The following is a 24,128-nucleotide window of genomic DNA, read 5'->3' as shown; positions in this document are numbered from 1 at the left end:
AGAGATGTCTTCTGGGCCGGCAGTTTGATCGGAGCATCAGTAGTTGAGAACTCCTTCAACCAATAAGAGCAGTTACCATCTGGAAGATCCGTGCATTTTGTCAAACCCCTGGAGGGCAGATCAAATGTGCTGGCGAAGAACTTCTGATTGAAGGAGTAGACCTCTGTCTTGATCAAGCATTTGATAGTCCCATGCTCGATTTGAGCGGTTGCGAAGAACTCCTTCAAAACAGGCAAATCGCAGATGGCGCTGCATTCCAGAAATTTCCTCAGTCCAGAGGCTTCAAGCATGGTGAAGACCTCAGTTATTCCTGCGTTGTTTGCCTTAACAACGGAATCAAAGTTGATGGCGAGGCAAGTCTTCTGGATCGACATGATATCTATAGATAAGAACTCGAGCAAAGAGTAAGCAAAAGCTTGAGAGTAATTCGATGGAGCGTTTAATACAATATGAAAGTTTTTAGCAAAGGTGAAAAATTGATATACGAGTGTAAAGAAGTATATATAGGAACCTATGGGCCATAGGGTGATGTCATGAAAAGTATTTTTGAAATTCAAAAAGTTTTGAAGAGCATAATCACGGCGCCCAATTAATGTCATTTGGTTCAAAGCACCAAGCTGCTAGTACGAAGCCTGTCAGAGACTAGTTAAAGGCGGATGATATGCCAATATTAATGGCAACGTAACAGCTAATCTATTAATGTCATATTGACAATTATTCCCCCTAAACACATGCATACTAACTTAAATCTACTAAGCCAAGAATATTTCGAAAATATGAAAACTTAGCGTCCGGTAGAGGCTTGGTGAATATGTCTGCTGCTTGCTGATCGGTAGAGATGTATTCCAGCCTAATTTCCTTCTTTAAGACATGATCTCGGATAAAGTGATGCCTGACATCAATGTGCTTTGTCCGAGAGTGCATCACTGGATTGTGAGTGATGGCTATGGCACTTGTATTGTCACAGTAGATTGGAGCTTCACTCGACCGAATCCCATAATCATTAAGCTGCTGTTGAATCCAGAGTATTTGAGCACAACAGCTGCCAGCAGCAAGGTATTCTGCTTCGGCGGTCGAGGTAGCAATTGATGTCTGCTTCTTACTTGACCACGAGATTAGTCTATCTCCAAGGAATTGACATGTGCCACTTGTACTTTTGCGATCAATTCTACAACCTGCATAATCTGCATCTGAATAGCCAATAAGATTAAGATTTGAATCTTTGGGATACCAAAGACCCACATTAGTAGTTCCTTTAATATATTTAAGTATTCGTTTGGTAGCAATGAAATGAGATTGCTTAGGTGCGGCTTGAAATCTAGCACATAAACAAACTGAATACATGATATCCGGTCGACTGGCAGTCAAATAGAGCAGTGAACCAATAAGGCCTCGATACATGGTTACCTCAACCGGAATTCCCCCTTCATCTTTATCAAGCTTAATTGATGTACTCATGGGGGTAGATACAGTTGAGCATTGTTCCATTCCAAACTTCTTTACCAATTCCTTGGCATACTTGGACTGATTGATGAATATTCCAGTTTCAAGTTGCTTTACTTGAAGTCCAAGAAAGAAGTTTAGCTCGCCCATCATGCTCATTTCAAACTTCTCCTTCATCAGTTTAGAGAACTTTGAGCACAACTTGGGGTTAGTTGACCCAAATATAATGTCATCAACATAAATTTGTACTAGTAACACATGATCACCTTTTACAAATTTAAACAGGGTCTTATCGACCGTTCCAATTTGGAAATCATGTTCCAGTAAAAATTTTAGCAAAGTGTCATACCAAGCACGCGGTGCTTGTTTTAATCCATAGAGAGCTTTGTCAAGTTTATAGATATATTGAGGATGAGTAGGATTGACAAAACCTGGTGGTTGTTCAACGTACACCTCTTCTTGAAGTAGACCATTGAGGAATGCAGACTTCACATCCATTTGATAAACTTTAAAATTCTTGAAGGCTGCATAAGCAAGAAAGATGCGGATTGCTTCTAGTCTTGCAACTGGCGCGAAAGATTCCTCAAAGTCTATGCCTTCTTCTTGTCTGAATCCTTGAGCAACAAGTCGAGCTTTGTTACGCACAACAGTGCCATGTTCATCGAGCTTGTTACGAAACACCCATCTAGTTCCAATCACATTTTGATTTTTCGGTCGAGGAACTAGATGCCAAACATTGTTGCGGGTGAATTGATTCAACTCTTCTTGCATAGCTTCAATCCAGCTGGCATCTGATAGAGCTTCATCTATTTTCTTGGGCTCTACCTGAGATATGAAAGCTGCATGCAAGAATTCATTAATCATTTGACCACGTGTTTTTCGAGGAGCAGAAGGGTCACCTATGACCAACCCAGGTGGATGATCTTTGTTCCACCTAAAATAATTCCCTAAAGGGTTGTCATCAATTGGTTGATGAACGTCCTCGTTTACTGGATCATCATTGGCTGGAGGATTGTTATCAACCGGTGGATCCACTTCTGGCCTTGTTTGATCACACCCGGTAGAGGGAACTGGATCATCCTTCTTTGGAGGATATAGATCACTGTCATTCTCTTCCTGTAGATTTGTGTTTTCCAGTCTGTGACTCAGATCATTTATGCTCCCTTGAGTTTGTTCTGTACATAGAGTAGATTCATCAAAAACAACATGAATGGTTTCCTCGACCGTTAGTGATCTTTGATTGAACACTCGATAAGCTCTGCTAACGGCTGAGTAACCAATAAAAGTTCCTTCGTCTGCTTTGGCATCGAAGGCTGTCAAATGGTTTTTGCCATTGTTGTGGATAAAGCATTTGCACCCAAAAATTTTGAAATAAGAAATGTCAGGTTTTGTGCCATTCCAGATCTCATATGGAGTTTTGTTAAATCGTTTATTAATCATAGATCTGTTTTGAGTATAGCAAGCTGTGTTAACTGCTTCTGCCCAAAGTCTTTGAGAAACATTTGAATCAGCAATCATAGTTCTGGCTGCTTCTTTTAAAGTACGGTTCCTTCTTTCAGCCACCCCATTTTGTTGTGGGGATCTAGCAGCTGACAACTCATGCTTGATTCCCTGATCATCTAGATAAGTCATAAGAGTGGTGTTTAAAAATTCAGTCCCTCTATCACTCCTGATTCTATCTATCACAGTAGATTGTTCATTTTGCAAGCGTTTAAAAAGCTTAATCAGGTGAGGTGCGGTTTGATCTTTTGAGGAGAGAAAGATGACCCAAGTAAATCGAGAAAAGTCATCTATAACAACAAGAGCATATCTCATTCCCCCTATGCTTCTTACTGGTATAGGACCAAATAGGTCCATGTGAAGTAAGTCTAAACATTTGGAAGAAGACATACACCCTTTATTTTTAAAAGTTGCTCTCACCTGCTTTCCTAGTTGACAAGCAGGACAAACTTTGTCTTTTATAAAATCTCCTTCGGGCAGACCAGAAACCAAATCATGCTTCCTCAAGTTAAAAATGGACTTAAAATTTAGATGATTTAACCGCTTATGCCACAACCAATGTTTATCATGATGAGCAGTAAGACAAGTGGGTGAAGAAATATGTGAGCAAGACCAGTTTACCTTGTAGGTGTTTAGGTCTCGTACACCGGTCATAAGAGTCTCACCTTTGTCATTTTTTATGAGGCAAGTGTGTTTGTGAAACTCGACCGAATGATCATTGTCACATAGTTGACTAATACTTATCAAATTATAGCATAGTTTGTCAACAAGTAACACATCTTTAATAATGATGTTACCATGGATGATCTTACCCTTACCCACGGTTTTACCTTTGGAGTTGTCTCCAAAGCTGATCTTTGGTCCTTTGCACAACACCACTTCTGTTAGAAGTTCTGGATTCCCTGTCATGTGTCGTGAGCAACCGCTATCTAAATACCAGGTAGTGTCCTTGATAGAAGTGGTTTTCTCGCCCGTTTGGACTTTTAGTACCTGCAAAGAGTGAAGAACTTTTGGTACCCATATCTAGTAGGGTCCAGGTCGGATTAGCCCTTTCGGGACCCACACCTGGAACACCCTTACAGGTTTGCCCGTGTGTGTGTCCAGAAATCTGTGCGGTTGATAGGCAGTAAATGTGTGTGCTTGTGAGGTTGCTGTGTGCTGCTTGCCTTTTTTATTTTCATCAGTTAGCATGTACCTCTTTTGAACTGGCCTGCAATTAAAGTACTGGTAAGGCTTCTCCTTTGACCATATTTTCTTAGAGTAGTTAGACTCATTCCATGGCCTTTTGAAATTAGATTGGTTTTCCTTTCTTCTTTCATTAGGTTTTGGTTTGATCCAAGTTCCTCTTTGATTAGAGGTCTGGGGATCCACATATCCCAGCCCTTTATGCTTAGAGCTTCGTTCGTTCGATACTTTCTGATTTTTGTCAAAGCTGCACTCATCGTGTTCATATATCGTGCTGGACCTGACAAATCTTATTTTGTTAAGATTGCCTTTGTCCAGGCTTGACTGAATACAGGATTCCATAGACTGTTCATTTGTTCCAAACCCTAGACCGGTTTTATCATGTACCGGTCTTTGGATTTCTTGAATCTTGTCAATGGTTACCGAAGATTTATTCCAAGCCTTAATGGTTTCAAGTAGTTTTTTATTTTCAATCAAGGTAGCTTGGAATACTCTTTTCAAGGTGTCGTTCTCAGTAGCCAGCAGACTTAGCTTGACCTTAAGACCATCAAGCTCTTTTTGCTGCATGCAGCTTGATTTGCTTGACTTATCTTTTAGATTAGCTCTTTCTGCCTTTACTTCCTCGAACTCCTTGGATAATGCTTTGTATTCATTAGCCATTTCGTGTAAAGCAGTAACTAAATCACTGTGAGTAAATTCAGGTGAGCCAAAGTCAAATACCTCCTCAGCTTCTTCTTCGATGTCGGCCATAAGGCATTCCACTTTTTCATCATCGCTGTCATCTGAAGAGCTTCCGGTATTGGAGTTGTCAGAGTCAGACTCAGCCCACTTGCTTTTGCTTTCATCTGCTACTAGAACCCTTTGGTCTTTTCCTTTTCTAAACGTCCTTTTATCCTCCTTACCCCTTCTTCTTTCGGAGAATTGCTTCTGATCATTGTTCTTAGGCTTGGTGCAGTCTGCAATGAAATGGCCTGGCTTTCCACAGTTAAAACAAGTAGGACCATCGTTTGTATGGTCCGATTTATGATAATTTTTAAATTTAGAATTGTTTTTACGCATAAATTTACCAAATTTCTTGACAAAGAGTGTCATGGCTTCATTGCTGATTTGCTCAGCTGATCTCTTTGGAGGTTCCTCGACCGGTGGACGTATCACGGTTGAGGTTAAGGCCTTGGTTGGTTGAGATGTGGATGGTTCATCTTCTGTTCTCATGTTGAGCTCGAACTCGTAGGCTTTGAGATCAGCAAAGAGATCATGCAGTTCAACCTTGCTCAAGTCTTTTGACTCTCTCATGGCCACTGTCTTGATCTCCCATTCTTTGGGCAGAGCTCTCATAACCTTCACAGCAATTTCTCGGTTAGTATAAGTTTTACCTAAAGCAGTAAGATCACAGATGATACTACTGAACCGTTCATCAAATTCAGCCATGGTTTCCCCTGGCTTCATTTTGGCGTTGTCATATTTTTGAATGGCCAGAGTGAGCTTGTTTTCCTTTGTCTGGTCATTCCCTTCACACAGCTGAGTGAGCTTCTCCCAAATCTCCTTTGCTGTGGAACATGACTTGATTTTGCTGAACATATTCTTGTCCAGTGTTTTGTATAGGATGTCCCGGGCCACATTGTCAAGATTGGCCTTCTTTTTGTCCTCAGTGGTCCACTCAGCTCTTGGTTTCTCAATCATTTGTCCTGCACCATCGGCTAGAGCTGGGTTGACCTTCGTAATTTTGATAGGACCGTCTGTTATGACATATAGCATGTCATCATCCTGTGCTGCAAGATGTGCCTGCATGCGAATTTTCCAATCATCATACTCTTCTTTAGAAAACATAGGAATTCTGTTGAAAGAAGTCATGATTTGAAAACTTCAGATCAGCAGTTGAGAAAGGAACCCGCTCTGATACCACTTGTTGGGATCGGTTCAGAGGGTAGAGGGGGGGGGGGGTGAATACACTCTGAAACTTTTCTTCTACTTCTTTAAAATGATCAAGTGAAGTTTAGTTCACTTAATCAGTTTTCTCAACTTCTAAAACGTTTTGAACAACTTAAATAGTGCGGAAATAGTTCAGAGGTTTTAGTGATGCAAAGTTTATAATGCAATGTATGAGCAGGATGTGAGATAAGTGGCAGTAAATGCTAAAGCACGATTTTATGGAAGTTCGAAGGCTTAATCCTTCTACGTCTCCCCTTCTTCCACTTAGGAAGGAATTCACTAGAAGACTTTGGTTATTACAACGTCTTGTAATACACCCACTTCAGACTTAGGACTTATCCAATGCCTAATCCGAAACTCCTAGATTTACACAGATAAGATTCTCAGTTCTTATCAGACTGGTGGAAGCTTTCAGAGCAGCTTCAAGTCTCTTCAACACTGAGTATAGTTGAGTTGAGCTTCTCAGACTGCAGAGCGGTCGAGAGGCTTGAAAACCCTAGGATGATCCTTGACGATCAGATATGTGAACTGTAGGCGAGGGTTTATTTGAGCAGCAGATGATTGATCTTGTAAGTGTGCTCAAGTATATCAGATGAGGACTTCTGATATTAGTCAAGTGATTGAAATTTTTCTGAGTTGCTTGTCTCTCTTCGTTGTCTCGTATCACTTGTTGTTGTTGTTTGAGCAATCTTCCCTTTATATAGGTCAATCATCAACGTCTTTATTTTGAACGTTCTGATGCTGCATTGAATGCACATTTAATGCTCATAAATGCATTGATGATTCTGCATGAGGATCGTACACTGCAGACAACTTCCAGGGTCCAAAACTGGAATAAACGGTCGAATGCTTTATCTGCAGTCATTCTGTGTTTTTGCCATTTTGGTACAACCTGTTGTCTTGATTTGCAGGAGTCAACAAATCTTCTGAAACGCCGGTTCTGCTTTTAATAAAAGATCCTGCAAAGAACATCTTGTCATAGGTACTTGTCTCGAGATATCTAGATAGGCAGTTGGCATTCTACCGGTAGAGATATTTGTCCTCTGCTGGTTTGAATAACCAGTCGATAAGCTTGTGACTTCAATCGGTCGAGAGATAAAGGCGGTTGACAAGCTTTCGGTAGAAGTTGTAGTAGGTTCCTGAAATACAATGGTTGGCAGCACATTCCTATACAATGAGTTGTTGTTTGTTATCACCAAAATATCGGATTCAACAAGAACAATATAGAGATATGGATATTTCAGATCAGAATCTGAAGATGATTCTAGACCACGATTAAATCTACGAACGAATGTAGAAGGTAGTGATGAAAGAGATGATGAAGAATTTAAATATAACAGAGACCAATACTCTGGATCTTATAAAGATGTTAGAGATATTCTTAGAGAATCAAAAACATCAGGATTTGTGAAACAGAATATCTTAGATTTAGGTTGTTCAACAGCTAAAGAAAGAAAATAAAAAATAGATCATTGGGCAAATGAACTATCAGTACAAATTCAATTAACATCATTATTAGATAAAAGTGAGAATATTCAAGTTTTAACTCATGGGATGATAAAAATGACATTGGTACGAGCAATAAGAACTTGAGCTGAAAACCTAGTAATTACTAATCTACCACAAGGAATGACAGAACATCGATATTTTGAACTATTTGTTGATGCATTGTACCAAGAATTTTTAGGAGTTTCTAATAATGACGCTAATTTAGTAGCCAAAAATATAGAACAAAATAGAGCAATCTTTATTCTGGATAATATAAAATTATGTAATTTATGTTATCTAGAAGAATTTATATTTGATTATGAAACAAACTATTATCAGTTAATAGATGCTGATAAAAAAGAACATTATAAATTAAGTATTTTTAATAAAATACCTAATATACCAATAAATAGTAAAAATGAATTCTTAACTAGCGCTTATGCCAAAACACTAGGAGGAGCTATTAAATTTATTAAAGATGTTATAACAAAGAAATGTCATGAAGTAACATTAAATAAAAGAATATCCAAATCTTACAAACAAAACAATAAACTTTGTTGTGACAAAATGGAATTCACAGTAAAAGAATACGGTTGTAAAACAAACATGTCACACAAACATTTAAAACGACAAAAACAAAATAAAATTAATAAAACTTATAAATCTTTTAACAGGAAATTTATTCCCTATAAGAAAAATAAATTTAAAAGAAATTTCTTCAGAAAACCTTATAAAAGAAAATTTTATAAAAAGTTTGATAATAAAAAACCACCTTGCCCAAAAGGTAAAGGAAAAAACTGCACAAGTTGGTTGTGCAATGAAGAAGGTCATTATGCAAATGAATGTCCAAAACGAAATGAAAAGAAAAAAAAAGTTAAAATATTAGAAGAAATATACACTATTGGATTTTATCCAGTAGAAACAGTTGAACTTTCATCAGATGATGAAAATATTTATTATCTTGATGAATCAAGTGAATCAGATTCTAAATCCGACTCTACACTTGATAATTTTGAAAATAATTAATGATTCAAGATAAGACAAGGGTATTTTTGGAAAATGCAACTCTAGGTACTAAACTCAAACTTTTGTTTGGCTTGGGTACCTATTTCCAAGTTGCCCTTAATATAAATACATGTTTGTTTATATTTTTACACGTGTTTATAGGTGTTGTATTCTCTACATTATCCCCATATTCTAGCTGCTCTAGTGAAATTCGAAGGAAAATACGCCAACGCATTGTAAGCCGCCCCAACGGAATATATCTATGCATAGACAAACAATACATTATTCTCCTTCACGGTAAAAATGTTTTTTGTGAAGTAAGTTTTCACCACTGATTAAACCTCTTTTGACAAAAACATATGACTCCAAATTAACCAACCTTGATTATACATCTGACTCTTTGCAGGATCTCAGAACAGAAGAGTATGTGGTACATGTTGTTCTTAAACTCCATCTCTAATCATCAAAATAAATATTTGGAATGCCTTATAAAAAAGCTCAGTATTAGAGTAGCAGAAATTAAAAATGCAGCACTAAGTTGACTGAAAGGAATTTTATTCCTTGATATTTTCGACCCTTGTATTAATTAATATTATTAGATTTTGCTTTCTAGACAAGATAAAATATTTGGTAAATATCCTGAGTATATATCAATTATGTTAAAGATATATTTGCCAAGTTTAAATCATGTCTTGATAAGGTGATTATTTGATATAATATAATTCGATATTATCAAGATTTGATGTGCAAGATTTGATAGAGTTTATTTCCTACTAAAACATATTTCCTTATTCATGTAGGACTCTATCTAAGGAAATTTTCAAGATTTGAATGGTATCTATAAAAGGGGATTTCAAGCACAAGATGAAACAATACTTCAGACGATAATTCACTGCGCATACTCTGAAGAATTCCATTGAAGGATTCGAAGATTCTGAAGCAAGGTTTGCAACCTTTGTTGTTGCTTGTCCCGTGTTGCCGTTCGTATTGAAGACATCAGAGACAACACTGTGGGAACTGTGTTGTTGAAGATCTTTTCGTGTCTCTTCAATTTAGGCTACGGGAACTGCATCCGATTTCTTTTATACTCTGTTTATGTTTAGGATGCAAGTTTGATTTCTCGACTTGTTGAGAAATTTAGGATTTAATGACTTTTCGTAAAATCACTAGGATTTCTTTGTAAGACTGTTCTTACGTTTACTAGTGGTATTTAGCCCTAAGGCACCCGCACGAGTTTTTATACTCGTGCAAAATTTATTACTTGTGTTTTATTTACGCTTTAAATTTCCGCTGCACTGTGTTGTCTTTGGTGTTACGACATGAAGTACAACACTGCTTTATTTTACATAACAACCACTTACACCGTTTCTTTCACGTGGCATCAGAGCCGCCACTTGACTTTACTAAGTGAGTTCCTGGTTTGTGTTACAGGTTAGTTATGGATACTCCGTATACAAGTGCTATTCGTCCACCTATTTTGGATGGCACAAATTACGGCCCTTGGAAATTGAAGATGAGCATGTACATTCAATCCATTGAGTCCAGGGCTTGGCAACGTGTTCTTGACGGTTGTTTACCACCTATGAGAGATGATGATGTACCAGGACCAAAGCCAAGATCACAATGAACAGCCAATGAGAATACTGCGGCTATTTATAATGCCAAAGCTCTTAATGCTATGTTTGCTCTGTGGATATGAATATTTTAATCTAATTGGTACTTGTATTTGTGCTAGGGATGCTTGGGAAAAACTACAAACCCACTGTGAAGGCTCGGCAAGTGTCAAGAAGACAAGGATGCGTCTCATAACTTCGAAATTTGAAAAATTGAGAATGGAGGAATCAGAGACCATCATGAAATATAATGAAAGATTGAAGAGTCTTGCAAATGAAGCATCAATTCTTGGTGATCCTATTTCGAACGAGAGACTTGTATCGAAAGTACTTCGTTCTGTTCCCAAAAGATTTCACACCAAGGTTTGTGCTATTGATTAATCCAAAGACATATCTATAATGGGTTTGAATGAGTTAATTAGTTCTCTTCGCACATATGAGATGGAGTTGGAAGCCGAGGATGACCCGAAAGGTAAGTCTATTGCTTTTCAAGTATCTAATAATGTTTACAGTGATTTTTCTGAAGTTCAACAGGAAGTAAAGGAATCTGATCTTGAAGAAAATTCTATTGTCTTGATCTCGAAGAAATTTACTGACTATCTCAAGGTAATGAAAGAAAAGAAGGATGTGAAAAGTGTTCAACCTTCGAAATTTTCAAAATTGCCTATTTCAGAGAAGCCTCAAAAATCTGCTGCTACACGTGGATCTCGTCAAAGGTATGAAGGTAAGAATCAGTCCTCAAGCAAAAATTTTGATGATGTTCAATGCAGGGAATGTAAGGGATATGGACACTATGAATATGAGTATGCCAATCGCCTTCGGAAAGGCATGAATGTTTCTCTGAGTGATGATTCTGAAGAAGATCAAGAAAAGATTGAACAGGAAGATCTCATATCCTTTATTGCTTTGCTGGAGAGTAAGAAAAATTTTCAGATTAATCCTCTCGGTGTTGGCTCAGGTGTTGCAACACTTGGACGCAACACATGTCCTAAATCTGTTTGTTTTGCTGCTTCTAACTTTGATAATTCCAGTGATCATGAAGAACAGGTAGCTAATTTTTACACTCTGGAAGGAATACAGAAACTCTATGAGGATTTGTACTGTGATTGGATCAAGAGAAATTAGTTGAACACAACTCTCACCAAAGAGAATACTGAATTAAAAGCTGCTATGGCTAGATTGGAAGTTCTCATGAGTAAGAAAGATCTGGAATTAGGGTTATTGAGATTGGAACTTGAAAAATAAAAAACAACACTTGCTAAATTTAATTCCAGTACTAGCAAACTTGATTCTATTTTGACTATGGGTAAGAATGGTGATGATAAGTTTGTTCTTGGTTTTAAAGAAAGTGTTTTTGAAATTGGTGAATCTTCCAAAACACCAGTGTTTGTGAAGGAAGGTAATGATTACTTGAACCATCCTTCAACTGCTTCGAAAGGTAAGAAACCCATTGTTGAGAAAAATATTTAAGTCCCAAAGCCAAAACAATTGATGCGCCATTTTGTGTGTCATTATTGTCTCAAACCTGGTCACATCAGGCCTTTCTGTCGAAAGCTCAAAAATGACTATGTTTTGTGGGAATCTAAGCAGGTGTTGCCCCCCGTGTTGCACAACACCAGGAGCAACACTGGCAGAAAAAGGTCCACTGGAAAAAAAGTTTGGGTACAAAAGCCTGATGTTAGATGTTTTGTTATTTATACTTCCTTGAAAGCTAACATTGCAGGTAATTGGTATTTTGATAGTGGAAGTTCTCAGCACATGACAGGTTTGAAATATCACCTCACGGACTACGTTGAACAAAATAATGGTAGAGTGACCTATGGAGGTGGTGCAAAAGGAAGAATTGTTGGCAAAGGAACACTCAATGTGGAAGGGTTTCCAAAGCTTCACAACGTCTTACACGTTGAAGGACTTAATGCAAATTTAATTTCAATTAGTCAACTGTGTGATGACAACTTGCATGTGAAGCTTGATAAAAACACTTGTGAAGTTTTTGATAATGCTAATTTTTGTTTTATGACAGGTACAAGATCAGTTGATAATTGCTACCAACTTGGTGAGAAATTGGCATGTAGACACTCAAAGGTTGATGAGTTTAGTCTATGAAACCAGAAACTTGGACATGTGAATTTCAAGACATTGAAAAATTTGTGTAAGTTTGAAGCTGTCAGAGGACTTCCAAATCTAAAGTCTGGTGTTCCGTATGTTTGTGGTGCATGCCAAAAAGGTAAGCAAACCCGTGTTGCGCATCCCGTGTTACAACACTGTGGGACAACAAAGCGTCTTGAACTTTTGCATATGGATTTGATGGGTCCCATGGAAGTTGAAAGCTATGGAGGTAAAAAGTATTCTTTGGTATGTGTTGATGATTTCTCTCGTTTTACATGGGTAAGGTTTCTTAGAGAAAAATCAGACACTTTAGAGATTTTTAAGAAGTTATTTACCTAGATTACTAACCTACATATTTTGACTGTAGCAAGGATCAGAACTGATCATGGAAAGGAATTTGAGAACTCTTTCTTTTCTTCTTTGTGTGCTAAGAAGAGCATCTCACAGGAGTTCTCTGCCCCAAAAACTCCTCAACATAATGGAATTGCTGAAAGAAAGAATAGGACGTTGCATGAGATGGATAGGGTGATGATGAGCTCAAAAAATATCTCCAAGAAATTTTGGGCAGAAGCATTAAACGCAGCATGTCATATTTCCAATCGTGTGTATTTGAGAAGTGGTTCTTCGATGACTTCCTATGAAATCCTCATGGGAAAGAGACCAAATCTCACTTATTTTCATATCTTTGGCTGTGTATGCTATGTTTTGAATGATAGAAATCACTTAGCAAAATTTGATTCTTAAAGTGATAAGTGTTTGTTCCTAGGTTATTCTACAAATAGTCGTGCATATATGATGTATAACCTTAGGACCAGAACAATTATGGAATCTATTAATGTTGTTTTTGATGATGGTGCAGATCTCAAAGGAAAAACTGCTGAAGATGATATTGAAGGCTTGCTGGAAATTTCTCCCGAAGAACACAGTGTTGTTCCTGATGTTGCAACACCAAACACAACACTGGTTCCTCCAGAAACTGTTCATGAAGAAAATTATCAAAATAATGAGGAAACTGAGGTATCCACTGAAGAGAACATTCCAAGAAAGATACATAAGAATCATCCATCATCACAAATAATTGGAGATGTTCATGGAACAAGACAAACTCGTGCTAAGGACAAAGTTGACTACTGCAAGATGGTTGGGTTAGTATGCATGAGTTTCGTATACTCACAGGTAATGCATTCCTGTTTTGTTTCCAATATTGAACCCAAGAATGTCAATGATGCTTTGAATGATGAATTTTGGGTAAATGACATGCATGAAGAACTTGGGAAATTTGTCCGAAATGATGTTTGGTTTTTGGTTCCACCTCCTGATCATGGTAATGTCATTGTTACAAAATGGATTTTCAAAAATAAAACCGATGAATCAGTAAACATCATTAGGAACAAAGCAATGTTGGTTGCTCAAGGGTATACTCAGGTTGAGGGGGTTGATTTTGATGAGACCTTCGCTCATGTTGCCCGCATTGAGTCAGTCCGACTATTGCTAGCTGATGGGCATGTTTGTGTTGCATATTTTATTATCATTTTATTGTCATTTGTGCGTGCATTCATTTGTTTTAATTACGTTTTTGTTGGTTTTTCATACATCGTGTCTACATTATACGCTCACGTGTTTATTGTATATGACGTAGCGTTTTGTCGAGGAAAAGATGGAAAAGCTATTGAGCGAGAATGAATTACAGAGCAGCAATGATCAGAAAATAATATTTAATTTATAAAATACAAAATCCGATCTTCACCGTCCAGAATAAATTTCAAGATGTTTTGAAGCAGCTGTCCAAATTTCAGCTCAATCCGACGGCTAGATTTCCGGATATGAATTTTGCAAAATCGCTACTCGCTGGGAAAAAAGCTGCGCGCTCGATCCGATGAACTCACGCGATCGAGCGGGCGCAGAAAGAAAAGCTGGACAGAAAGTTGGCATAAATAGGCGCGCTAGATCCTACCAATTCGTGCGCTCGATCGCACCGACTTTTCCTAAAAATCTGTTTTAATTAGGAAACTTTCTTGGGAAGGACTCTAGTCTTTAAATACATCATATAACTCGAAAATTACTATCTTTTGATGACTTCTGAAGATCTTTAGATGGCTACATACAGAGAATTCATCTGGCGGCTAGGTTTTATCTTTCTTGTTCTTAGATTTTAATTCTTCTTGTTTTTATTCTTGGTTGAGGAAGACGAACCCTTGAATTTATTTATCTTGTGAGATTCAGATTTTCATTGCTTAATTCAATTTAAGTATCAAGAGTTGTTCTGATTTATTTCATGCTTGTATGTGAGATTATAGGCCTGTGATTTCGCTATACAATCTAATGCTAAATTAGAATTCAAATCTGTAATTGTTTGAATCATCTAATTTGTGAAGCAACTACGTTTGATATTTTCTGCTGTTGAATTTATTAATTCGTAGGAACAACAATGGACTATGCTAAATACATCCGCTGGTGCATGTGTTGTCTAGATTCATCAGTTTTACTCATATAAATGCTACCGTGGATTTAAATCTATATTGATGTTATCGGGTTAATTTAGAATATTGTTTTCTAATTAAATAAAATTAAGGTGAAACAGGAATTTGATTTTCAATGATGAATATTCGATGTGAATTAATTATTTTTAGAGAATCGATGATCGAATGAATAATTTCAAGCGTGTAGTCGACCGATACCAAGACTCGTTATTTTATTTATTTTCTTATTTTAATTCTTGCATAGTAGTTAATTCAAAATTCCGAATCCCCTTTTATTTATTTCCAGTATTTTTAGGAACACAAATAAATTTTTCTTTCCTCGTGGGAACGATCCCTACTCTCGCTACTACATGTTTATTTAGTTAATCTGAGTTGGGTTAATTTGGGCGTGATACGACTAAGCGCTACCAAATTTTGGCGCCGTTGCCGGGGAAAGGCGTTTAATTTATTTGTGTTTTTGTTTTTGTTTTTTGTTTTTTGTTTTTATTATTCCTCCTAGTGCTACTCTGGTTTGTTCGTGCGTGCAGGTGAATCTTCGGAAGAAGAAGAATTTCCATACGACCCAGAGATAGAAAGAATTTTTCTTAGGCGAAGGGGGATTCTTGCGGTGTAATACTTTGAGATGTCAAATCTACAAGTATTCACAAGTTTTACTCAGCAACACGGAGAGCCTTTCTACGCAGCATGGAAGAGATTCAATGATTTAGCAACCATCTTCCGGTATCATGATGTTTCTAAATATTCTCTCCTTACATATTTTTTTGATGGTTTGGATGCAGTGACAAGAAGATGGGTAATTGATGGAGCTTTCACAATCGGTATTTCAATATTTTGTCGAGATGATGATACCATGAGACACCTATTGGATGATATGGTCGAGTTTGACTATTACTTGTATTCGCAATCTCAATACCCAGATTTTACAGACCAACCATTTGAGCTTCAAAATGAGGAGGGAAGTTGTTCGCAGTTGATCTTACATCCGCTAAAGGATATCATGAGCAAGCTTGTGGCATCGACTGTGGAAACTATAGAAGATCTGAAAAAGTCTAGATGTGACCTTGTGGAGCACATGGAGAATATCAAGAGATCACTCGTCCAGGAACACCAAGAACAAGACATGAAGCAAGATACTCAAGCAGTGACCAACCCGATTTGGTTCGATGATGATGCCTCAGAGAACCAGGATTGGGAGTGCGAATCAAATCATGCTGAAGATTTAGAGGCGTTTGAGTCTTCTCTTCTTATTGAACCGCAGTCGGAAGATGTTATGGAAGAAATAGCGTATGATGGAAATTTTTTGCCACTCAAGTTTGAGGATGACGGAGTTCAAGAGTCTATCGATATGAGCTCATCGATAGTATTATCATACACACATCCCCAAGATCCTTCCTTTCCATTAGTACCAGTTTCGAAAGATTGTGGCTTACGAGAGCCCGCATAGATGTTCTCTTTCTATGTTTACCAGCCGTTATGGAGTGTTGCTGCGGTGATGAGCTTCAACTATTTATATCTGGCCAAGCTTGAGGGCTTATGGAACCAAGACCTATTTGTGGTGTCATATGACACTTATTTTGGGCGTCAGCCGCTCTTTGAGCAGTGCTTCTGAGAGTCAAGCCGATGACTGAAAATCAAGCGCTGGCTGGGAGGCAACCCAGTGTCTTTTTCCTTTATTTCATTTTTTGTTTTTGTTTTGTTTTATTTTGTTTTGTTTTGTTTTGTTTTATTTTTGTTGTTTTCAGGAACCTAACCGCCCCATCTGTCGTCCAATTTTCAATAGGAGTCTTCCATTATTCAGCCTGAGGCCAAAGAGGACGACAAAGCCAACACTTGAACCAGGGGAGTTTTGTTTTAATTTTGCATCTCGTTATCATTTTGTTATTTGTGTTTGTGTCGTTAGTACTAGAGCATTGAGGGCAATGCTTTGGTTAAGTGTGGGGGGAGTTCATTCGATGGTTTGTCATTTTGTTTGAATTCGTTTGTTGAGTATATGCATATAGTTCGTTCCGTATCATTTGTTAGTTTGTTAGTGTTTGTCATGTTACATGAGTAGGATGATGATTGTTAGCCTATGATGAGGTAGTTGAAAAATAATGAATTTTTTGAAAAAAAAATTTACTCTTGATTGGATATGAGAAACCGGAGGTTTTTTGTTGAATATTCTTAAGCACGCATGTTTAACCAGTGAAGTGTAGCGATGTATTAGATATCGTGGATGTCTGTTGGACCATTGCACGATAATAGGTGTTTGTGAAACTTGATAGTGCTTGAATCTTGATGATTTTTTTTTCGATATGACATACACTTTCTTGGGCGCACCTTAAAATTTTTTGTTTTATGAAAAAGAGAAACAAATTTTTGAAAACCAATTAACTCCATCCGGGTTGCGAGCGAGATGTTTGAAATCCTATTCGTTTTGTTGGTGGCTAAGTATGCGGATTATATGGGGTTATTCTTTTGAAAAAAAATATATAACAATTCCATCCGGGCTTGAAATGTGAATGAAATTCTATTCACTATTTCATAGCTAAGTTTGCGGACCTAATGGGATTGTAGTTCCATCCGGGCTATAGACGAGGGGATTGAAATTCGAATCCTATCTAGTTATAGCTAAGTATGCGGGTAATTATTGGGACTTTAAAAATGTCGGGTGCAAAATCCGACGGTGCGTAATTATTCTCAAGTAAGTTGTGTTGTGTTGAAGGATTGTTGGGAGGAGAGTTCTTGATGGTGAGGCTTGCACTTAATTGTTCTAGGTCGGCGAACAGTCTTGAAACCTTGTCTTTTGAAGTTGCATGTAACTGGGGTAACATGACACACACACACACACGTTTGCATTCGACTGAAGGTGTATCATTGATGATTGAGAGTCGCTATGAACTTATTTTTAGATGAAAGTGGTTTTTTCTGAGGCTATTTTAAGCATGATCATCCTTGATTATGTGTTTGTTCAGTTTCATTTTGTTTTTGCATACTTTCTCGAGGGCGAGCAAGGATTAAGTGTGGGGGTATTTGATGGGAATGTTTGTGTTGCATATTTTATTATCATTTTATTGTCATTTGTACGTGCATTCATTTGTTTTAATTAAGTTTTTGTTGGTTTTTCATACATCGTGTCTACATTATACGCTCCCGTGTTTATTGTATAGGACGTAGAGTTTTGTCGAGGAAAAGATGGAAAAGCTATTGAGCGAGAATGAATTACGGAGCAGTAATGATCAGAAAATCATATTTAATTTTATATAAGTCAAAATCCGATCGCCACTGTCCAAAATAAAGTTCAAGATGTTTTGAAGCAGCTGTCCAAATTTCAGCTCAATCCGACGGTTAGATATCCGGATATGAATTTTGCAAAATTGCTGTTCGCTGGGAAAAAAGCTGCGTGCTCGATCCGATGAACTCACGCGATCGAGCGGGCGCAGAAAGAAAAGCTGGACAGAAAGTTGGCATAAATAAGCGCGCTCGATCCTACCAATTCGTGCGCTCGATCGCACCGACTTTTCCGAGAAATCTGTTTTAATTAGGAAACTTTCTTGGGAAGGACTCTAGTCTTTAAATACATCATATAACTCAAAAATTACTATCTTTTGGATGAATTCTGAAGATATTTAGATGGCTACATACAGAGAATTCATCTGGCGGCTAGGTTTTATCTTTCTTGTTCTTATATTTTAATTCTTCTAGTTTTTATTCTTGGTTGAGGAAGACGAACCCTTGAATTTATTTATCTTGTGAGATTCAGATTTTCATTGTTTGATTTTTATCGAGTATCAAGAGTTGTTTTGGTTTATTTCATGCTTGTGTGTTTGATTATTAGATTTATCACCTGATAATTCTTTCGTACAATCTACCGCTAAATTAGAATTCAAATCCGTAATTGTTTGAATAATCTAATTTGTGAAGCAACTACGTTTAATATTTTCTGCTGTTGAATTTGTTAAATCGTAGGAACAACAATTGACTAGGCTAAATACATCCGCTGGTGCATGTGTTGTCTAGATTCATCAGTTTCACTCATATGAATGCTACCGTGGATTTAAATCTAGATTTCTGTTATCGGGTTAATTTATTGGTAAGGGTTAATTTAGAATGTTGTTTTCTAATTAACTAAAATTAAGGTGAAACAGGAATTTGATTTCCAATGATGAATATTCGATGTGAATTAATTATTTTTAGAGAATCGATGATCGAATGAATAATTTTAAGGGTGTAGTCGACCGATACCAAGTCTCGTTATTTTATTGATTTTCTTATTTTAATTCTTGCATAGTAGTTAATTCAAAATTCCAAATCCCCTTTTATTTATTTCCAGTATTTTTAGGAACACAAATAAATTTTCCTTTCCTCGTGGAAACGATCCCTACTCTCGCTACTACATGTTTATTTAGTTAATTTGAGTTGGGTTAATTTGGGCGTGATACGACTAAGCGCTACCACTAGATATTGCATGTCATATGGGTATAAAACTTTACCAGATGGATGTGAAGAGTGCATTTTTAAATGATATTTTAAATGAGGAAGTTTATGTAAAGCAACCCAAAGGCTTCGAGGATCCACACCACTTGGATCATGTTTACAAGTTGAAGAAGACACTCTATGGCTTGAAGCAAGCTCCACGAGCATGGTATGGTAGGTTGACCGAGTATTTTCTCAAAATTGGCTTCAAACGAGGTGAGGTTGACAAAACCCTTTTTATTCAAAAGGCCAAATGTGAAATTCTTATTTGTCAAGTTTATGTGGATGACATTATCTTTGGTGCCTCTTCTCAAAAGCATGTTGATAGTTTTGTTGAATGCATGTCTTCTACTTTTGAAATGAGCATGGTAGGAGAATTAACTTACTTTCTTAGATTGCAAGTTAAGCAATCAAGTGATGGCATTTTTCTGTGTCAAAGTAAGTATGCAAAGAATTTGGTGAAAAAATTTTGCAAAGAGAATGTAAAGAACATGAAAACTCCAATGGGCTCGAGTGAAAAATTGGGAAAAGACAGTGTTGCGGCTGGTGTTGACAACACCATGTATCGCAGCATGATAGGGAGTCTTTTGTATTTGACTGCTAGTTGTCCTGATATCATGTTCAGTATATGTTTATGTGCTAGGTACCAATCTGATCCAAAGGTAACCCACTTAAAAGCTATTATGAGAATTTTGAAATATGTGTCGGGTACATTGGATTTGGAATTGTGGTAAACAAGGGAAACCAATACTAATCTTGTAGGTTTTAGTGATGCTGATTGGGCTGGTGATGTGAATGATAGAAAGAGCACTACGGGTGGGTGTTTTTATCTTGGCAATAATTTGGTTTCATGGTATAGTCGTAAGCAAAATTGTTTGTCACTTTTGACTGCTGAATCTGAATATGTGGCAGCCGGAAGTTGTTGTTTACAACTTCTTTGGATGAACCAAATGATTGAAGACTATGGTTTTAAGAGTGAACCCCCCATTGTTTATTGTGATAATTCGAGTGTTATTGATATATCAAAGAATCCAGTTCAACACTCACGTACAAAACATATTGACATTCGTCATCACTTTATTCGAGATTTGGTAGAAAAATGTATGATTCAAATGGAGTTTGTTGGAACCAATAACCAATTGGCAGACATTTTTACTAAAGCATTAGATCATGAGAGATTCTCAACCCTTCGGAGGTCTCTCAGCACGTGTGCATTATAATCCTTTGCATGTGTTGTCTTCGGTGTTACAACACCATCGACAACACTGTTGTTTTTCTTGTCATGCATTTTAAGGATTTTAGGCATTCTGCACTCATTCTGTTATGTGTGGTGTTTAAATCTCTGTTACAGTAATTCAATTGATGCCATGATTTTCTGAAATTTTTTTTAAGCACACTGTCCTTTTTGTTTGATGAACTCTGACTAAACCACCGAGTAGTTGAGAAATGTACGTGTATTCCATGTTCTTGTTCCATGTGAAAGGTGGTTTCGCAAATTCAGTGCTCAGTATTTTATCAAGTTTGTTGACCAATGTCATAAATACAAACTTTATCAAAAATCGGAAGAAAATGGAAAAAGCTACCTAATTGAGTCCAATGAATACTATTCGATTAGTGTGCATGCTACCACTTCTGGAAATTTTCTGAAATAAGTTGTGCAAGTTCCAAATACTTTTGAAAAACATTGGTGTTGTTGATGATGTTGTAAACACGAGAGGCAACACTACACTTGTAAACATATCGTGTGCTTGTGATTGCATTTTTATTTTATGTTACACTCTGTTTAGGCATAAAATAGGTCATGTATATGCATTTTTTGTTCATAGGGTTCTGTTTTTGGGTAAGGTTCTAAATAGAAAAATTTTGATGATTTAGACTATTTTCCAAACAATCGAAATTTTGTGAATGATTTTTGTTCAGTGGAGTTAAGCCGATGTGGAGTTAATTCTGGAAGATTTTGGCTGAAATATTTATCTCTGATTATTGCCTTATTTATGGGATTTTATCTCTTTAAATCTCGGTTTTTATTTTTTGTCCGTTAGGAAAGTTACCATTGTAACTTGAGGGAGATCAGGGATCAGGGTAATTATGGGTTTGTTAGGATTTTATTACCGTTTGTGATAAGCATTCTATTTATATGATTTTTCGTGATTATCGGGCATTGATAAATGCATTTTATGCACTTAATTTATATATGATTTGACTTGGATTTTGTGATGTATAGAATGGATATTATGCGTATTTGTTGTTGTTTTTGTGAGTTGCAAGGATTTGAAGAAAAATAGCAAGAAGAAGCGGAAGGACGAATTATAGACAACAAAGTTTACAAAAATACTGGAGCTTTTACGTTCATCCAAATCCGATCTTCACCGTTCAAATTGAAGTTTAGGATGTTTTAAAGTTGCTGTCAAAATTTCAGCTTGATCCGACGGCTAGCACTTGAGTTATGATTTTTACAAAAATGTTGCGCATATGGTGAAATGGAATAACAAGTAGCGCCCCAGCGCCATAAGTCTAGCGCTCCAGCGCCCGTAAATTCATGTCCAGAGCGCCCCAGCACCATCTTTGGAGCGCTCCAGCGCCAGACGTCTTTTGTTGAAAAATAAAATACGAAAATTGAGCTCCCCAGCTCCGAATAATTAGCGCTCCAGCGCTGCGCAGTCTCCAAAAATATGGAAAGTCTTTAATCGAGTTTTAAAAGGGATTTTATGACTTATTCTGGAGGATACGAGGGTTTAGAGAGTTTTCCTGAGCATAAGACGGCTATTGAGAGATTGGGATTGCAAAAAAGAGATCGAGAATTCGGTACGAAGACTGAAGACGTCGGCATCCGGCGACGGAGAAGCTTCATTCTAATTCGTTCTAGTTTCTCTTTGAACTCTACTTTTCTTAGTTTATGGATTGTTGAAAAAACATGTCTTATTTGATTTTGAATTGCGTTATGAACTAATTCCTTAGTCTATAGGTAGACGGATCTTGACTGGAAACCATGATTGACATATTTTGATTTATATATTTAAATTTTTTCGCACAGTTTATTTGTGTTTTCCTGATCTTAATGCTTTCAATTTACTCGCCATATATTGAATGATATTTTATTTAGAATCTATCACTCGAGAGAGGAGATTTTGAATACGACATAGAAAAATACATCTTTGGTGTTTATACTGTTCGAGAGGCATATAACTCCATAGAAGTCATTAGAAGAATTCTTGTGCTATTTACCGGATTTAATAATTGAACTTTGATAAAGATATTGAGTTTGTTATTGAATACGAATTTCTGCTTGACACTCGAGAGAGTTAGTAGAAAATAATAGAGATTCTTTGCTAATAAACTAGAATAATTTATAATAAAACAATCATTAAAAATAAATTGTGGTGGACAGTCAAGTGAAGTCGAACCTCTAACATTCATTGCTTATTGAATTTTTCTCTCGTGAACTCGTGGTTATTTAATTTTATTTCTTGCAAATTTTAGTTTCAGAAAAATCAAACTATTTTCGTAGCTCTACATAGGATTAGGATTTTATTAGTTGCAAATATTTGATATAATATCATTTATTCATTCTCCGTGAGATCGACTTGGACTTAATTCCTATATTATAACTTGACATCGTGCGCTTGAGCGAAAAACACGCAACAAGTTTTTGGCGCCGTTGCCAGGGATTGAATTTTATTTGATTTATATTAAATTGTGCTAATTAGTCTTAATTTTGATTTAGAGCATTTTATTTCTTTTGTTGGTTTTAATTTTAAACTTTTCCTGTCTATGCAGTTTATGCAAAAAATCCAAAGTTACGACTCACTGCTCTTTGATCCGGAAATCGAGAAAACTGCTAAAGCTTTGAGAAAAGCTAGTAGAGAAGAGTTGCAACAAATGACTGAAGAAAAGGAAAGAGCTTTCAATAATGCTCCGGTGCCGATCAAAGATCACTTTCGACCGGTGATCAATACTCATTATTCTGGGATAGCTCGGCAGAACATCACGGCGAATAATTTTGAGTTGAAGCCAGCTCTGATTAATATGGTGCAGCAGAATCAGTTCAGGGGTGCAGCTACTAAAGATCCAAACCTGCATCTGCGTACTTTTCTAGAGTTTGCTGACACAGTAAAGATTCATGGTGTTACTGAGGACACCATCAAACTACGATTGTTCCCATTCTCTCTTAGGGACAATGCTCGTAGTTGGTTGCAATCACTACCTCTTGGGAGTATCACTACATGGGATGATATGGCTTCCAAATTTCTGGCTAAGTATTTCCCGCCTGCTAAGTCGGCTCAGTTGAAAATAGAGATCACTATATTCAAACAGCAAGATTTTGAGCAATTGCATGAAGCCTGGGAGCGGTACAAGGTGTTGCTTAGGAAGTGTCCAAACCATAACTTTCCGGACTAGGAACAGATTGAGTTATTCTACAATGGTTTGAATGGGCCAACTCGTATTTCTGTGGATGCTGCAGCTGGAGGTTCAATATTTTCTAAATTTCTTGAACATTCTTATGAGATGCTTGAGCAAATGACTGTTAACAGTTATCAGTGGCCGAGTGAGAGATCTCCAATAAGGAAGCCTGCTGGAATTCATGAGGTTGATGCATTCACTGCTTTGACTGCTCAGATGGCTACTATTTCTACATAGTTGGCTACACTGACCAAAGGGAATCAAAGTTCTAATGAGACAGCATCATTGGCGATTGCCGTAAATTCTGCTGATGGATTTGAGAGTGTGGAGCAAGCTCAATATGTGAACAACATGAATTACAACAACTATCGAGGTAATCCTGTACCCAATCAGTATCATCCTAGTTTGCGTAATCATGAGAATTTTTCCTATGCAAACAATAAGAATGTGTTGAATCCTCCACCGGGGTTCAATACTCAGAATGGTGAAGATAAGACATCGTTGGAAGATTTGGTGAGTA

The 24,128-nt window shown here is 37.1% G+C and overlaps 1 non-coding gene across 1 annotated transcript; it reads right to left on the bottom strand.

Moving 5' to 3' along the window:
- Nucleotides 1-23,488: 23,488 nt before the first annotated feature.
- On the bottom strand, nt 23,489-23,595 carry LOC140876770 (small nucleolar RNA R71). The gene has a single exon (XR_012149004.1). It is a non-coding gene; the product is annotated as a small nucleolar RNA R71 (small nucleolar RNA).
- Nucleotides 23,596-24,128: the final 533 nt, after the last annotated feature.

This window comes from Henckelia pumila, chromosome 1 (assembly GCF_033568475.1).
Source record: "Henckelia pumila isolate YLH828 chromosome 1, ASM3356847v2, whole genome shotgun sequence".
Lineage (NCBI taxonomy): Eukaryota > Viridiplantae > Streptophyta > Magnoliopsida > Lamiales > Gesneriaceae > Henckelia > Henckelia pumila.
The sequence above is the reverse complement of the archived record's forward strand: the minus strand, read 5'-3'. Positions and strand labels throughout refer to the sequence as shown.